Here is a 15,908-nt window from a genome sequence, read left to right as displayed (position 1 = left end):
CCTCTTGGCGGCCCTGGGGAGCTCCGCGGGCCGCAGGGAAGAGGTCCGCGGGCCGCATGTTTGAGACCCCTGTGCTAGAGTGAGAGCCAGGAGAGAGCAGTGTCTGGCTCACCGTGGGGGAGAGCAGAGACCTGGTGAGTGCGGATCTCCCTCAGCCTCCCCCGCAATGCTGGTCAGTTGTATTGTCACTGTGATAGTCGGTGCGTCCCTTCAGGGCCGGCCCTAGAGGGATCTGTGACAAAGCCCCCCCTTTCCTCCTCAGGCCCTGCCCTCACTCCACCCCTTCCCCCAAGCCCCCACCCCTGTCCCATCTCTTCCCACCCTGCCCCTTCCTGCCCCATTCCTCTCCCTCCCCCACCTCCTCCAGTCCCTGCTCCTCCCCCTCCGTGCCCAGTGCCTCCTGCACCCCACTGAACAGCTGATCACTGGCAGGTGGGAGGGGCTGAAGGGGAAGAGGAGGAGCTTGTCAGCAAGGCCTGTAGTGGGGAGGGAGGAGCTGGCTGCCAGTGGGCGCTGAGCACCTATTTTTCCTCTGTTGGTTCTGCAGCCCGTAGCTCCCATGGAATCGCTGACTTGGCTCCTTTTGTTAGCCAAATAGGCTCGTTCCCCCTGGAGCGTTCCCAATTACCCCAAGGAGGCACGGAGAGACAGGGGGACGGTTACCAGATTCTTTATTCGGTCAGCTGAGCGGGTGTCTTTCTCGGCTCGTGCCTGAGAAGGAGCACACTATACAGGCACGAAGCATGTTCTTTTATACCTACGAACAAACGACTTAGCATGTCAAATTCTGCTAACCCATGCATTCTTTACATTTGTGTCTGGTAGAAATTAGGGACCACCTGTTCGCCTCCCCCCTTTCTTAACATCCTCTCCCATGGGCAGGCACATTTGTTTAACTCATTCCCATTTTTGGTATACAATACATATATATCTTGTGTCCATGTAATTTTGGACGGGGGTAGCAAATGGAAAAACAAGCGGGGAAAATGACAAATGCCTGAGGATATATTTGGCTTAAGCATATATCTGGCCTTATTTGGCTTAAGCATATATCTGGCCTTATTTGGCTTAAGCATATATCTGGCCCTTTTGTCTAACAATTCCCCCCTAAAAAGCAATTTGAGAGCCTTACGGCCCCCAGTCTTCAGCTTTTACTGGCTGATACATTGCCATCATCCGTTGATGTATCATTCGATTCACCACTCGTCGGACCAAGGTAACTACACAGGGAGCGAAGCAAGCTAGGGTTAATAGGGTTGTAATAAAGAATACAAAGAGAAGAAAACCTTCTCGGAGCCATCCTAGTTGCGGCAACCAGGATGTAAACCAATCTGTATTCCACCCACCCCAGGTTTGGACCGGGACGTGGGCTAACTTCCTCAATTCCTTTGTTATTTGTTTTACTGCTTTTCCATTGTCATCTATTTGTAAGCAGCAGTTAGACTCGTTTAACTTTGCACAGATTCCTCCTTCCTCTGCCAACAAATAATCAAGAGCTAGATGATGCTGATAGATCACATTTCTCATCTGAGTGGACTGATCGGCTAAGAGATCAAGAGCCTCAGCCGTCTGATTAGTTATTATTTCCAAGATAGCTTGCAGCCTGATTATCCGATTTAAGTTGTAAATGGGCTCTCTTGCCCCTGCGATCCATTCATTTGGATTCCATGTAGCTGGCCCATAATGTTTTATAATTCTCTCAGGGGGCCATTCCTGAGCTCCCCACGTTTGGGAGCTTCCAACGGTCAATGAGGAATCCACAGACCGCCTCTCCTAATCAGATCATCGTACACCTTGACTCCCAATTTGCCTCCCTGTACCTGGGGTAGCAGGAAGAACAAGGGCCTAATGTAGCCGACGTAACATATTCCTGACCAATTTGGGGCAGTCTTCGATAAGCGTATTGCCCACATATCCAATAGTGACCCTTTAGGGCCCAATTTCCTTTTGCAAAGGGGCCCTCCCAAGTCTCGGGGTAGTCCTCGGGGCCCGGCTCTTCATAGTATAAAGAGTTACCCATCTCTAGGGGACCCCCTAGTACGATGGACGTACCTTCGGGATTGCAATATTCACATTTCCACGCCCCAGCCCCTTCCCTCCAACCACAATTACAACCGAATTTAGGGCTATTGGTTGTAGACCAGAAATGGTTAAAATGGGTTACCCGAGTTCCATTAGAGTGTTGCCATGCCCACTGGTACCAGCGTACCACATGGTCCTTACTGATGGTGTTGTCGCGCTGGCAACTTATAAAGAGGGCATCAAAGAACCCATCCAGTCCTACGGCCTTACAACCCTCGCCAGTATGCTGTTGGTAGGAACATTGTACCCAGCTATGATTAGTGAGTTGTACGTGGGTGTCGTTCCATCGCCCTTGATATTTAGAACAGTCATACGTGTGGCAACTAGGGTGATCGTGGCAGTCAAACCCTAGAGATAAGGTCCAGTCACATTGGCTTTCTCCCACATACACTCCCTCTTGTCGAGTCCGATTGAGACAGAGGATCCCTATTCCAGAAGAATAGAGGCGCCAAGGACTGCTATCCTCAGTCCAATGTCCCGTTCCATCATGGACTATACTCAAGTTACTGATCCACCATTTAGCTTGTACCGGTTGGGCTACCCAAGGCCACTCATTCCAATCCCCTGGACCCCCACAAACCCAGCAACTGCTAAGATTAAAGGAATTAGCTATTGTCTCCCCTAGTTGCACAAACCTATTTTCCCAATCAGAGTAACAGTGCGAATATACAAACAATAGTATCAATAGTAAATGCATTCTCGTTTTCTCTTAAACAATCCTTTTAGTCCATCTAGTCCTTGATATTCCCAGACGGTGTCTTCGCCCGTGCCACCCCGGGCCTCCGGAGCCGGGGCGGACAGAGGGCTGATGTCCTCTTCTGTTGAGTCGGTTTCCAGGTTTGGGTTCAGGAACCGCTTAACCCGTGTGGTGTGTCCATTTGTCGCTCCCGAGGACTTTAACCGCGGCTTGGCTGATGAGCGAAACAGTGTGTGGACCGTCCCACCTCGGCGTGAGAGGGTCACGCTTCCACTTTTTGATAAGGACCTGGTCACCGATCCGGAATGGATGCACGGTCTGGTCCAAGGGAAGGGCCTGGAAAGGCGCCGCGTATCGATGCAGCTGTAACAAAACAGATTGCAACCCGGAAACCTGTTTCCATAGTAAGTCATTTCCCACTTCCCAGGTTACGTCCTCCCGGAACCCTGGGATGAGTACTCGGGGAGGAAACCCAAAGACCAGCTCAAAGGGTGAAAGTTTAAGACCCTTTCGCGGGGCCCTCCGAATGCGGGTGAGGGCGAGTGGCAAAGCATCGAGCCACTTTAAGTTAGATTCTGTGCATATTTTAGTAAGAGTATCTTTGAGAGTTCTATTCATCCTTTCCACTTGACCCGAGCTCTGCGGCCTCCAGGGTGTATGTAGTTTCCACTGTATGCCGAGAGCCTGGGACACCTGCTGGACCACTTGTGAAACAAAGTGGCTTCCCCTATCAGACTCAATTACTTCGGGGAGATGGAAACGAGGAAGTATTTCTTGTACCAGGGCCTTGGTGACAGCCCGGGCCTGACAATGCCGGGTGGGGTAACATTCCACCCATCCGGTAAGTTGATCAACAAATACAAGCAGGTATTTATAGCCCCTGCAAGGGGGCACCTCAGCGAAGTCAACTTGCCACCTTTGAAAAGGGAACATAGCCCATGGTCGGCCTCCCATCGGGGCAGGAGGGCCACATCCCTTCTGGTTTGTTTGCTGACAGACGGCACAGTTATTAACAATTCTCTGGGCCTCCATGTGCATACCCAGCCCCTTGAGGGATCTGGCGGCTAAATCAACCATTGCCCCAGACCCCAAATGTCCCTCTTTATGCAAGAGCCGGAAGATTTCCTGGAGTACTGGCCTGGGGACAAAAACCTCTCCCCCAGGCAGTCTCCACCATCCAGAGGAAACCTGCCGGCCTCCCGCAGCCTGGGCTTGACCTATCTCCTCGGCCGTGTATTGGGGAGGAGGGGTTTTAGCCTCGGTATCCTGAACCATGAGAAGCCATAAGGCCCCGTCTCGGGCGGCCTCCTTCGCGGCCTGATCAGCTAGCTGGTTATACCTCCGTTGTTCGGCCTCTGGGGCTTTCCCATGGGCACGCACATGTATCACGGCAACCTGGAGAGGGAGCATTAGGGCCTCGAGCAACATTTTAATGAGGCTCCCATGTGCAATCTTTTGGCCTGAGGCCGTAATGAATCCTCTTTCTCTCCACAGGGTCCCATGTGCATGCACTACCATATAGGCATACCGACTGTCAGTATACAAGTTAAGGGTTTTCCCGGCTCCCAAGCGGAGAGCTTCAATGAGAGCCACTAGTTCTGCTGCCTGAGCAGATAAGTTGGGGCTGAGTTTAAATTTGTGTATCCCTTTATCCTTAATCACTACTGCCGCCCCAGTAAATCGCTTGCCATTTACCACATAACTAGACCTGTCAACATATCCCTCAACATCGGGGTTGGGCCAGGGCAGGTCTGAGAGATCAGATCGGGGTTTGGTCTCTTGTTGTAAGACTTCAATACAGTCATGAATAGGACCGGCCTCAGAGGAGGCCTGAGGGTCGGGCAGTAGAGTGGCCGGGTTAAGGGAACTGACTGTCTTAAAGGTCAGATTGGGGGCCAACAGGAGCCCCACTTCATATCTAGTATGTCGACTGGGGTTTAGATGCTTTTCCCCAGCACCAGTTCCCAGTATCTGAGGCACCCCGTGGGGGACCACAACTTCAGTATCTCCACCCAGGGTTAATTTTTCGGCTTCCTGTACGAGGAGGGCGGTTGCCGCTACGGCCCGTAAACAGGCAGGCCATCCCTTGGCGACGGGGTCCAAGACTTTTGAATAGTACCCAATGGGTCGCCAGGTTGGCCCTGACCTCTGGCACAGGACTCCAGCTGCCACCCCTCTCCTTTCATGAACGTATAGGGTGAATGGCTTTCGGGAATCTGGGAGAGCCAGAGCAGGAGGCTGAACCAAGGCTTCTTTAAGCTCTCAAAATGCTTTTTCCATTTCCTTGGTCCATACCCAGTGAAGCAAACCTTCCTTAGTTAGGGACTCATATAATGGTTTAGCTTTTCCCCCATAGTCAGGAATCCAGAGTCGACAAAAGCCGGTCAGTCCCAGAAATGCTCTTAATTCTCGGGGGTTCCGGGGCTGAGGGCTGTCGAGTATAACCTGAATTCTTTCTTTCCCCAAACTGCGACTCCTTGGCAGAGGTGATACCCGAGGAAGGTGACCTGTTGCTTAACTAATTGAGCTTTCTCCCGTGAAACTTTATATCCTTGTTCCCCAAGGTAATTAAGGAGCTCTATTGTGTGTTCTTTACATGCTGCCTCTGTTTCAGTACTTAAGAGTAGATCATCACAATATTGAACTATGTTACATGCAGGGTGGTTAGCTAGGAATGGGGCCAGGTCCCTAGTTAGCAGGCTACCAAAAATCTCAGGCGCACAGGTAAGCCCCTGTGGGACAACGGTCCAGAGATATTGGGCCTTGTAGTGGGTGTCCGGATCCTCCCATTCAAAAGCAAACAACTTTTGAGATTCTAAATCAAGGGGAATGGAAAAGAAGGCGTCTTTTAAATCTATTACCGAGAACCAGCCGTGGTCTTTAGGTACTTGGCCTAAAATCGTATGGGGATTTGGGACAACTGGGTAGGGGGCTTCTATTAGTTTGTTAATCTGTCTCAGGTCCTGGACCAATCGATACTGTCCATTAGGCTTAGGCACTCCCATTATCGGAGTGTTGTATGGGGATGTGCCTTCTCTTAGCCATCCACACTGCAGGAATTTTTGAATCAGAGGTTTCAGCCCGATTCGAATGGTTAACTTAAGGGGGTATTGTCGAATTCGGGCCGGGCTACTTCCCGCCTTAAGGGAGATTCGCACTGGTGCAGCATTCTTAGCTCGGGCAGTCCCTCCCTCCTCCGCCCAAACCTCAGAGTTAACCCCCGGCAGCTGGCTCTCGTCACTCTCCTGACATTCCGAGGAGTGATTTCCAGCACTTATGAGAGCCATCTGGTAGTTAGAGGCTTGTTGCTTCGGGATTCTAACTTCCATTTTCCCGTTCTCGAACGAGATCTCCGCCTGTAATTTAGTGAGGATGTCTCGTCCGAGCAATGCTATGGGGCAAGAGGGACTGCAAACAAACTGGTGAGAGATTTGTTGATCCCCGACTTTTACTAGGAGAGGGAGAGTTTTTTCCAAAACTGTGATCTGCCCCTCAATCCCTTGAACAATTGCACTTCCCTGTGTTCTACCCCGGGGAGCCTTATTGAGGGGGAGTAGACTAAGGGTAGCCCCAGTGTCGATTAGGGCTTCAATTGGGCGGCCCCCCTCCACTTTAATTTTTACCGTGGGATCCAAGCTGGCAGCTTGTGCTGCCAGGAGGGGCCACTGGGTCCCCCGGCCCCCCTATGGGGAAGATCTCTCTCCTGAAAGTTCTGTACCTTGTAGTAAACGGGGGAGGGAAAAACCCTGTCCGTGTACTCTTTTCCTTTGGCATGTCGCCGGGGGCATTCGTTTTTCCAATGTCCCTCCTCCTTACAGATAGCACATTGATTTCGCCCTAAACGGGGACCCTTTCCCCTACTCTTACTCGGTGGCCCCGGTCGTCCTTTAGCCTTGCCCCCCTTCTCCACATTTCTCCCTTAGGGCCAGTGCCAAACGGGCCCCTTTCTTTCGTTCCTCATCGTCTCTGCGATCATAAACCTTTATTGCAATCTCTAAAAGCTCCCTTATATTTTTACCCGATGCCCCCTCCAATTTTTGCAACTTTTTCCTGATGTCCTCATAAGATTGTCCAATGAAGAGGGGAATCAACACCTGCTTTCCATTAGCACTGTCCGGATCAATGTCTGTGTATTTCTTACAAGTGTTACACAGACGTTCATAAAAGGCAGCTGGATTCTCACTCTTTTCCTGTCGAACATTATACAGCTTAGCCCAATTTGGTGTTTTTCTAATACAGCGCTTCATGCCCTGTACTACAGCGGCGGCATAGTTGCGGTGCTTATCTAAGTCATTGCTACCATGCCCCCAACCAGGAGGGCTTTCTGGCAATAGTTCTGCCAGCTTGGCTGCGTTTTTTTCTGTCTCTTCTAGCTGTTCACGGGCTTTTAAGAAGACTAAACGCCTTTCCTCGGCAGTGAGTAGGGTATTTAGAGCTACTCTCATATCGCCCCAGGTAGGATTATGGGCCGAGATCAAGGTCTCGAATACTGTTGTTAGCGGGGCTGGATCCTCCGAAAACGGGGCATTCTGGTGCTTCCAATTATATAAATCACTGCTAGTGAAGGGGACATAAAGCATAGTAAGTTGACCGTTTGAGGTCAAAGTCTCCCTTAAGGGCATCGTGTACGAGCGAGTAAGGGTTACTTGAGTGTCCCCAGGTGTATAATTGGGTGCCATTTTCCACACCCTCTTTTTGGGGGTCATTGTGGGACCAGGGTAAACTGTCACCTTGTTTTCAGGGTTACAATCGGGAGCTGAGCTCCCGTCCCTCTTCACCTGGATTTCTCCAGAGTCAGCTCCACTCTTAGGCTTGTTCCTAAGGCGGCTGGCAATTGGGGAGGGCTCCTGATCGGAAAAGTCCTGATCAGAGTTGGTATCCTCTCCTGTGTCTAGGGAATTACTCGCAGGGGGTGGGCTGTCTGCTATGACCGGGAGGCCAGGATACAAAGGGGGAGGAGGCATATAATCAGGGGCAGAAGGAATTATAGTTGGCGGACAAGATTTCGTAACGGGGACCGGGCTTTTAACGGGGCACGGGCCATCAGAGTTTTAAGATTTTGTGTTCTACATTTTTGCAACCATGGGGGAGGGTTGGCCACGAGATCCTGCCAAATATCTATATAAGGATATTGATCCCAATTGCCATTCCGGGTCACAGTGCTATGCACAGCTTGTACGATCTCTGGTTTGAATGTTCCCCCCTCGGGCCATTCCACCCCGAGTGATGCCCATTCCAGGGTACAGAACTTTATAAGATTGTCCTTACATAATACAATGCCATAATCAGCCTGGCGTCTAAACGCTTTCCAATTATTCAACATACACCCTAGGGGTGTCCCAAGAAAGGTGCTTTGAGAGGACCCCATTATATTTTGACCTGATCTATTAGAGGGAAAGAAGAAGAGGAGTATCATTCATTCAGGGTTCCACTGGGTCACGAGGTTCGGCTGACCCCTTGCGATCAAGATTTTCTGGTCATCGAGTTTCCTCTCGCAGAAATCTTGGGGCGGCTAGGATCAGCTTAAGTCCCAGACCTGGTCATCGGCATTCACTCCTTTCATACACACACAGGTTCCCTAACTGCCTACTCAAATGATTATAATTTCGGTTTCCAACAAAACATTAATAGAAAGAACAAGAAAACTGTTGTCAAAAACAGGATCAATCCCTGGGGTTGTTCCAAGTCCCAGTAATTGCCCAGAACAGCCCACGAACTGGTGGAGTTAGTCATTGGCAAGTAATCATTTAACAAGGAACATTACACATTTGATATAACAACATAGCATACTGCAGTCCACTATCCCATGCACGTGCTACCTAGAGGGTTCCCGTGTCCAACCTACACTGCAGGGGCGCTCCTGTTAGGTATTATACCTCAAACCCGACAGGCAAACGCACTTACCGCCTGGAGTGGCCGCGTCCGCAGTTGGACTCCTCTGCTTCGTCCGCCCTGCTTCCGTGACCTCTGGAGTTCTCTATAGAGGGGGCGCAGCCGTCCCGGCCGATTGAGGCGACCTGGAGCTCGAGCAAACCACAGCCCGAGGTGGCCACTCTCCTAGGTCGTCCTCGGCCGCCGGTCAAGCGCCCCCTACAGGGAGAGAAGTCCCTTCGTGGTCGCCATTGTTAGCCAAATAGGCTCGTTCCCCCTGGAGCGTTCCCAATTACCCCAAGGAGGCACGGAGAGACAGGGGGACGGTTACCAGATTCTTTATTCGGTCAGCTGAGCGGGTGTCTTTCTCGGCTCGTGCCTGAGAAGGAGCACACTATACAGGCACGAAGCATGTTCTTTTATACCTACGAACAAACGACTTAGCATGTCAAATTCTGCTAACCCATGCATTCTTTACATTTGTGTCTGGTAGAAATTAGGGACCACCTGTTCGCCTCCCCCCTTTCTTAACATCCTCTCCCATGGGCAGGCACATTTGTTTAACTCATTCCCATTTTTGGTATACAATACATATATATCTTGTGTCCATGTAATTTTGGACGGGGGTAGCAAATGGAAAAACAAGCGGGGAAAATGACAAATGCCTGAGGATATATTTGGCTTAAGCATATATCTGGCCTTATTTGGCTTAAGCATATATCTGGCCTTATTTGGCTTAAGCATATATCTGGCCCTTTTGTCTAACACTTTCACACTCTAGAGAGAGGAGCAGAACCAGGGCTATGGCTGATCTATGGGGCACCAGGTGAGTGGCAGAGGCTTCAGGTGCTGAGAGTTTGCCTGACCCCTCAGGGACACAGTGTGAGGGGGTGTCCCAGGGATCTCTATGAAAGGAGCAGAACAGGATTTACTTGGGGTGGGGAGAGAATTGAGAGTGTCTCAGGGGGTTGTACAGAGGTATTGCCCCGGTGAGACACCTGCTAAAACACAGGCCTCGCTGTGAGCAGGATTTGAACCTGCACAGGGGAACCCCATCGGATGCAAGAAGTGGGGATTCACCCACGAAAGCTCATGCTGCAAAACGTCTGTTAGTCTATAAGGTGCCACAGGATTCTTTGCTGCTTTTACAGATCCAGACTAACACGGCTACCCCTCTGATACTCTGCTTGGTTTGTTTTTCTCATTTGAAATGTCCTTGATCATTTGTCTGGGAAAACTGTTTGGACAAGGCCAAGGAAGAGTCGGAACAATTACAAATCTCCATGGGAGTGAGGGGGTCTCTCAGCGCCGGGGGAGGGGTGGAGATTTTCATGGAGGGGAGTTGAGGAGATAAATTAGAGGCTTTTGCTCCAGCAGAGGGAGCGGCTTGGCAGGTTCATTTTTACCAAGTGACCCCCCCCCACACACACACATACACACACACATTGCTCCCCTGCTGCTGCTGCCCCAGCTCAAACCCCACTGTCACCCCCAGCATGTGACCTACAGCTTCCTGCTGACAAAGCCCTTATCTATCAGAGACAAAATCCCCTCGTCTGCCCCTTCTCCCAGCTGAGCCCTCCCCCCACAGAGCCCAGGACAACCCCGACCTAGCCATGCCGGGGGGTCGGGCTTAATCTTCAAGGCCGAGCGCAAAACCTTCAGCCGGGCACGTTTCGCTCCCTTCCCACCTCGGCCCAAGCGACAAGGGAGAAACGGAGGAGACACACCGGCTGGAAGACGCCTCCCTCCCACTTCTCTGTAGCCTGCTGTGACGTTATTAATATGAACTGGGACCGTAGAGATCATTGTTGCCACCACTGTTATCTATGTGCAGCAAATATTGTGCAAAGGTGGGCGTGTGAGGTGTCTAGAACAAGGTTATGATTTGCTGGTTATAATGATGCTGGCTGTATGTGTGCACCATTTTTGTATTTGAAGTTATGAATATGGGCTATGTACTTGTATCTCAAATGTATTTGATTCCCAGTAGCCTCAGTGTCATCAGCCCCCAACTCCTTCAGGAGTCCACAGCAAAGAGACCCCCCCACCACTGCCCTGGACTCCCTGAGAGGTGCCTCCCACCCCCCGCCCAATGGAGCACCAAGGATTAAAGTGGCAGCATCTAGTGTCAGTGGGGTTCAGTGGCTCAGGCCAGACCCCTGAGCTGGGGACACGCCCCCATAGCACTGCTCGAGGGCCTGGGCCTGGGGTGTTCACAGCCCCCTCCTCACCCCTCCCTGAGCCCAGCCTGGCTCCTCACCTTGAACGAAGCAGAAGCGTCCGTCGGCCTCGCTGCTGTCTGAGTCCCAGGCGCTGTTGCTGTCCCATGGGGAGCGGGCCGAGCTGCTGGGGCTGGGAGAGGGATCCTCCACCTCCTGCCCTGGGAAGGCTGGAAGGTCCCCACTGACCGGGCAGGGCGATGCCTCCTGCTGGAAATCGGGGCTGGGCTCCTGGGGCCGCTGCTGCCCACACAAGCCACGGAGCCACCCTGCCTGGTTCTGCTCCTGGGCTGGGTCCTGCCTGCCCAGCCGCATCCTGGCCCAGCTCCATTTTGGCCTGGCCGGTGCCTCTCCCACCTCGGCGCCTGCGCCGGGAGCAGGTTTCCTCTTCCAGAAGGCTGGGCACCTCCACCTCCTGGCCCGGCCGGGAGCTCCTTCCCCGCCAGCGGGGATGGAGGGGCCGCTCTGCTCCTGGGGAAGAGAGATTGCTGAATTGGAATTATTTTGCAAACTGGACACCATTAAATTAGGCTTGAATAAAGACTGGGAGTGGATGGGTCATTACACAATTAAAGCTATTTCCCCATGTTTATTTGTCCCCCTACTGTTACTCACACCTTCCTGTCAACTGTTGGAAATGGGCCGTCCCGATTATGCCTGCAAAAGGTTTTTTTCTCCTGCTGATAATAACTCACCTTAACTGCTCACTCTCGTTATAGTGTGTATGGCAACACCCATTTTTTCATGTTCTCTGTGTATATCTATATATCTTCCTACTGTATTTTCCACTGCATGCATTCGATAAAGTGGATTTTAGCCCACGAAAGCTTATGCTCAAATAAATTTGTTAGTTTCTAAGGTGCCACAAGTACTCCTTGTTCTTTTTGCAGATAAATTAATGGCGGTTAAGTCCATGAATGGCTATTAGGCAGGCTGGGTAAGGAATGGTGTCCCTAACCTCTGTTTGTCAGAGGGTGGAGATGGACGGCAGGAGAGAGATCACTTGAGCATTATCTGTTAGGTTCAGTCCCTCTGGGGCACCTGGCATTGGCCACTGTTGGCAGATAGGATATGGGGTTGGATGGACCTTTGGTCTGACCCAGTATGGCCATTCTTATGTTCTTATGAAGGGAGAGGCAGTTACCTATGACAGAGTTTCTGTAGTGTAGTGGTTCTCACGTTTGCCTAACACGCAAAAGGTCCCTGGTTCGAAACCAGGCAGAAACATGCTGGCTTGTTTTTTCCCAGCTCCTACTGGCCTGTCCATGCTGTTGTAGGAGCAGCAGTGATTTCTATGCTCAAAAGGTCTGTTATACTTCCCCCGCTCCCACTTTTGTCTCCTCTCCCTCTCTGAATGCCTGTGAAGTGGTTTTCCCCTCCCGCGCCCTCCTGGAATGCTGGTGGGATGAATGGGCTGGTTGAAGAGCAGAAGAGCTCCCAGGTAGACAAGGTGTCTGGGACGCTAAATAGGCAGCACTCACGCACCCAGAGCATGGACACTGCCCAAGGTGGGGTGTGACCAACCAGATGCAGCCAAGTCATCTCTAGTCGCAGGCCATGAGGTGCAGACCCTTAAAAGGGGAAGGGGCCCTGTGCTCAGGAGAGCACTCACAAGCTTGTACCTCCAGTGAATGCCCTTTGCCCGGACCGCCTGGCCAGTGGTTCTCCGCGTTGTATTTCATTGTGACTCAGGAAGACTTACCTTCATTGTACCGTCCATAGCTGCGCTGTGGGACACTTACCTTGCAGAATCCTGACATCTCCAGTGCTGTGCCTGTCCTGGGAGCGTGAGTATGCGAGTGCGAGTGTGACCCCCCCCCCAGCTTCTTCTTTTGAGCTTAGCTGTCAGTATAATAAATGTGCTGCTTTCTGCCAAACTCTGTTGGGTCATTAGTTCTCCCTACGCTGACTAGCTGGCCCAATTTTGGGTAACACCTGCGATAAACTCAACCCCTGCAGGATAGAGGGTGGTGAAATGAGCTGAGAAAAAGCCTTGGCATCAGCAGGGGAAAGCTAGAGGATCTGGGCCAGTCACCTTTTGAAGCCTTGTGGTTTGGTCTCCTCTGCCCTGGGAGGTTGGCCGGTGGAGGCCGGCTCTTCCTGCTGCCTCCTCTGCGTGACTTGCCAAAGGAGGGAGTGAGGCGGGAATGGGGCAAAAGAGGAAAGTCGAGCTGAGGAAGGCAGGGCAGAAGCTCAGCGCCTCAGTGTGGCTAAGTGGGGTTAGTAGAGCACCACCAGGCGTTCTGCAAAGCCTGGGGAGGTGCGGTTGGCTGCTGGGAGGCAGAATCCTGTGCCTGCCTCTTGGCTTCCCAGGGATGGCTACTTGCAGCCCAGGAGAAGGACGATGGTTCTGGGTGAAAGGAAGACAAGCAAAGCTCTGGGAGGAAATTTGGGTGCGGGGTGCAGGCTCTGCGCTGGGGGAGGGGGTTGAGGTGCAGGAGGGGTGGCGCTTACCCCGGGCACTGCAGCTCCCAAAGTGACCGGTACACACAACCCTCTGGCAGCAGCTCCTAGGTGGGCCATGCCAGGGGGTCTCTGTGTGCCGCTGCCTGCAGGCGCTGCCCCCAGAGCTCCCATTGGCTGCAGTTCCTGGCCAATGGGAGCCGCGGAGTTGGTACATGGGGCAGGGGCAGTGCATGGAGACACCTCTCCCCCACCCCAGGGGATGCTGGGACATGCCGGCCATTTCTGGGAGCGGCATGGACGGATGGAGGCAGAGTGGACAGGGAGTCACCTCAGTGCTGCTGGCACATCTCTGCACACCCATGGGGGGAGGGGAGCAGAGGGCCTCCATGTGCTGCCTGGATTAGGGGCAGTGCACAGAGCTGCCTCCCCTCCCACCAGTACTGGATTTACCATGGCGCAACTGGTGCCATGGCGCTGGGCCCACAGTCCAGAGGGTGCCCAGCCTGCTCTTCTCCGCCCCCTGCTCTCTTCTGTGGGGGCAGAAGCTTGATGCTGCCAACTCCTGCTGCAGCAGGGCAGCCTCTGCCCGCAGCCAGGATCCCCTCCCCGGGTCTATTACAGGAGAGGGTGGGTGGGGTGTTTTGGCCTGCAAGGTGCAGCAGGTCGGACTAGATGATCACACTGGTCCCTTCTGACCTTAAAGGCTCTGAGTCTAAAAGGGAAGTAAAGGGAAAAAAATTAAAAATCAGTAAAACATTTTAATACCAGGATGACTCCACAACAGCTCACTGTATAGTCCTGCCCCTTTCTTCCTCCACTGGGTGTTTAATGACCTGCTGGGATTTGGGACATTGATTCTCTCATTCCATTGCTAAAGTGATACATTGTGAGTGAAATTAAACCAATTCCCAGGGGGGGAAAACATCACATCCCTGTATTGGCTGGGAATCAAACCCAGGTCAATTGCTTGGAAGGCAGCTATGCTCACACCTATACCACCAATGCAGCTGGTGAGAGTAGCTCTCTTATGTGCCACTTATGCTTGTCAAGTGACTCACCCACCCCACCCCACCCCACACTAAGGAGCTGACCGGAGAAGCTGGAGGCAGCCTGTCAGCTGGGAGCAAAGGCAGGTTCCCAGAGTGACTGACAGATGGGGACATGGGCTCTACATCCCAGCCTGAGGTAGCTCCAATCCCATCTCTGCCCTCAGAGAAGGGAAATTAAAATCAATGACCATAATGGCAGATTTTACCCCAGAAGGAAGGAGACAGCTCCTTTGAAAGCACATTTTGGGTTGGTTCCTGCTACGGACACATGGCTTTGTTGCTGATGATGCCAATCCTTGGGGCTCTGCCCGGAGAAGGAACCATTCAGGCTGTCACTCAAGTGAAGAAGGGAGATGATTTTTTTGACAGGGACGGCTGCCTCATCTTACGGGTGTTGGTCTGTCACCTTCTAATCTAGTGGGTGCTTGGTACATGCAGGCAGCCCCCGCTCCGGGGTCTCTCCCGAGGAAATAAAGTTTCTACACACAATCCCAAAGCCTTTCACCGAAAGGAGGGAAAGGAAATGGCCACAAGATGGAGTGAGGACATAAGGAATGTAACACAACCCCGTTCTTAGGGGTAATCCGTTATTTTTTGTAAAGAGCCAAAATTTTTGCTCAGGGTCTAGTCAAGGTCCAGACTGCAGTGTAAATAATAATAAAAAATAACAATAATAAAAATATTTTGGGGTCCATTCAAGAGCGATTTGGCCCACTGTCTGCCTATTGATTACCCCACATTGACTCTGAGAGGTGATTTATCTCCACTCTCTTGGATTTGAAGAGCTGGTTAGTTTTCCCCTGGGTATCCCACCAGGCTGAACATGCCATGCTATCAATGGTGACACTAGGATTGAAGGATGATATCGTATTATAAAAAACTGTAAATAAAGATGTGGTCTGAACGTGAGCGTCCTGTAATGAGAAGCTGGTTCCCCCAGTTCAGTTCCGAATGCTCTGCTAGAAACGCCCCTGGAACCCCGGCACTCCCCAGCAGAAGTGAAAGGAGAAACCCTCACTCTCGGTTTCCTCCCCCCCTCCTCCTCCTGTCCCCCATCCCGCTCAGAAGTGTCCATCGTGGTTGTCGGATTGGCAGTGGGGTCACCCCCAAGTATCGCATCCATCTCCCTGTAAAAACGGCAGGCCGTGGGGGCAGCACCGGAGCAGCGGTTTCCCTCGCGGGCTTTGTAATAGGTACTCTGCAGCTCCCTTACTTTAACCCTGCACTGCAGCGCATCCCAGTCATGGCCCCTTTCCAGGATGGCCTTTGATACCTGCCCAAAGGTATCGTAATTCCTACGGCTGGAGCGCAGCTGGGACTGCACAGCTTCCTCCCCCCAAACACTAATGAGGTCCAGCAACTCGCCATTGCCCCATGCTGGGGCTCGTTTGCCGCGTGGAGGCATGGTCACCTGGAAAGATTCACTGATTGCACTCCACACCTGGCTGAGCAAACAGGAAGGGGATTTTTAAAATTCCCGGGGCATTTAAAGGGCGGGTCACCTGAGGCCAGGGCAGTAGAGTGCAAACGGATGAGCAGAGTGGCTGAACAGGAATTCTGGGATATCTCCTAATACCCTGG

The 15,908-nt window shown here is 52.1% G+C and overlaps 1 non-coding gene across 1 annotated transcript; it reads left to right on the top strand.

Annotated features, from left to right (window-relative positions):
- Positions 1-12,026: 12,026 nt before the first annotated feature.
- On the top strand, positions 12,027-12,099 carry TRNAV-AAC. Its single transcript has one exon. It is a non-coding gene; the product is annotated as a tRNA-Val (tRNA).
- The last annotated feature ends 3,809 nt before the right edge of the window (positions 12,100-15,908 follow it).

This window comes from Mauremys reevesii, unplaced genomic scaffold (genome assembly GCF_016161935.1).
Source record: "Mauremys reevesii isolate NIE-2019 unplaced genomic scaffold, ASM1616193v1 Contig4, whole genome shotgun sequence".
Lineage (NCBI taxonomy): Eukaryota > Metazoa > Chordata > Testudines > Geoemydidae > Mauremys > Mauremys reevesii.
Note: the sequence above shows the minus strand (reverse complement) of the source record. Positions and strands in the feature narration are given on the sequence as shown.